The sequence below is a fragment of the Aplysia californica genome, unplaced genomic scaffold (assembly GCF_000002075.1).
Source record: "Aplysia californica isolate F4 #8 unplaced genomic scaffold, AplCal3.0 scaffold00359, whole genome shotgun sequence".
In the NCBI taxonomy this organism is placed as follows: domain Eukaryota; kingdom Metazoa; phylum Mollusca; class Gastropoda; order Aplysiida; family Aplysiidae; genus Aplysia; species Aplysia californica.
The window spans coordinates 571,198-573,960 of NW_004797629.1; positions in this window are offsets into that span (position 1 = coordinate 571,198).

The window sequence follows — 2,763 nt, forward strand, 5'->3', positions numbered from 1 at the left end:
TAAATAATAACAGCTCGTCCGTCTACGACCAATACATGCACAGAGGATAATATTTCCCCAGCGAAATAGTACAGTTATTTCGAGTCATCCGAAATAAGGGATACTTTTTTTCTTATTCTAATAAGTTCTTTCCGCCAGTTCATAGTACGTGTCTTTGTGTGTGTTCGCTTGCTCTTGTATACATCTTCATTTTAAATTAAATAAGTGACCTAATGAAGTCAGCATGATGATGTGAAGGAATTATCCAAGCATCCAAGCAAAGGAATGAATGGAGGACCATCATGATCACCGATGTCTGTCGCAGATCTGGCTCTTGATGGTGATGTTGAGAAGGGACACGTCTTTGGTGATGTGAGATGTTGACAATGGGTTTAGAGGAGAATGGCACACGGATGAATAAAGACAGGACCATTCGTTCATTCATCCATTCATTCTTTCATTCATTCATTCATTCATTCATTCATTCATTCATTCATTCATTCATTTATCTATTCATCCGCCCACCACTTTCACCCTGGTTATACCATTCATTGTTGCAAAAGCCTTCAGAAAGGGCTCTCTTCCAGTCTCTGCTCTGGGTGATTTTCTCTGTCTGTTGTGTGTAAGCTGTGCTTGCAAGCTAGATGAATTGAATTTCAAATGAACAGGTTTCAGTAGAATATAAGTTATCTGAAGACACGTTGAGCTGGCTTTCAGAGTTTACAAGATGTTGTGAACGTTTTGGGCAGAGTCTATTTTATCGTATTAATTTTATGTTATTGTAGAGACATTATTAATGAACAAACAGACATATTAAAGACCAGACAATTGTTATCAAGCAGTGCCTAAGATTTATTTATGTGCATGTATTTTTAAAGTAATTATACATGTATGCATGTGTATGTAATAATTGTGTGCGCGTGGGTTTATATGTTATGTGCTTGAGTGTTTGCATATGTATGTGAGCGTGATTATATTATTATCATGTGTGTGCACACCTGTGTGTGCGTGTGTGTATGAATGCGTGTGTGTATGAATGCGTGTGTGTATGAATGCGTGTGTGTATGAATGCGTGTGTGTATGAATGCGTGTGTGTATGAATGCGTGTGTGTATGAATGCGTGTGTGTATGAATGCGTGTTTGTTTGTATATGCATGTGTGCGTATTTCGTTGTTGCCTTTCTGCAACTTATCTATACTTCTATTTTTTTTAAAACCCACATTAAAAAACTGGAAAACAAAAACAGAAGGACGCCAATATGGCATTACTTTAGAAATAGAACATCCATTGTCCTTATAGTATCTCCTCCCTGTTTTCTTTATTATGTTACTGTCTGTCTATTAACCCCTCCAATTTTCAACATTTATCTGACCTAGTTGTGGGTGGTTGGCGTGTGCTCTGGCGTGGTTTGCTCCTTCTTTCCTATCAAACATCTGTCGTCCTTGTCTCACCTCCTTCTTTTTTGTGTTTGTTACTCTCTTGTAACACCTCTAATCTTCGGCACTTATATGACCTTATTGTGTTGCAAGTGCTGTAAAACTCTTACTAAAACTAAACAAACTGACCTAGTTGTGTTGCTTGTTGTTTGGTTTTATCCTTCACTTGTACCATTTTGGGTGTCACGAGAAGAAAGAGACGTCTATCTGCCACCAAGCTACAGAGCTTTGGTCAGGCCGATGCCATGAGTTGTTAGTTAGTGTTTGCCTGACTCCATCTATCCAGGTCTTTCTCGTTCGCCCCCCCCTCCCCCCTAGCCTTGTTGCCATTGGATTTTTAAAAAATTTATAGGGACGTCGTGCTGGATGGTGTGTTGGTAATCGCTTGAGATGTCCGAACCATTTGATTCTTTGGTGTTGGATGTGATGCGTGACATCATGTGTATTGCAAGTGCCGTAAGTGCCTCACAAAGACAGTATTTGTGAGCTGTGATGAAACCATCTGTGGGGATGAAACCACTGTCAACTTCAGCAACAACAACTACGGTTGTGACTACCTCTGCCGCAACATCAACATCATCAGGAGATGCAAAAACCAAACGAAACAAAACAAAAGAAAAAACCCATAGCAAAAACAACAGCAACAACAAAAACCAGGACAACAATAAAATGGAAAGAGTAAAAGTAAAGTGTAAAGAGGGATGAAGTTTTCCACGCGCAGACTCAAGACTTGACAGCAGGGTCGTCCAATAAAAGAAGCCATGTTGATGTCTTGTGGTATCACACGATAACTGTATAGGTCTGCAATCAATCATATGACTTGACGTGAATAGTGTATGAATAAAGAACAAAGAGGGATAAAGGGAGAGAAAGAGAAAGAGAGAGAGAGAGAGAGAGAGAGAGAGAGAGAGAGAGAGACAGAGAGAGAGAGAGAGACAGAGAGACAGAGAGACAGAGAGACAGAGAGACAGAGAGGGGGAGGAAGGGGGGAAAGGGTAGGGGAGAAAGAGGGATAGAGAAGGGGTAGGGAGAAGGAGAGATAGAAAAAGAGGGGGGGGGGTCGGGATAAAGAGGGTCTTGAACACAGAAAAACAAACAGATGAAGGAAAATGTAAGTTATTGAAAGTATTAAGTAGGGGGTAATAGTTTTAATACACATGATAGGGAGCACAATCAATTATACAGGTCTTTTATAGTTTTTAAACCTTTCAGTCTATTGGTTGTCTCAATAGAGACCCTTTCTGAAGGTAATATGTCCGTCTTTCTCTCTTTCTCTCTCTCTCTCTCTCTCTCTCTCTCTCTCTCTCTCTCTTTCTCTCTCTCTCTCTTTCTCTCTCTATCTCTCTCT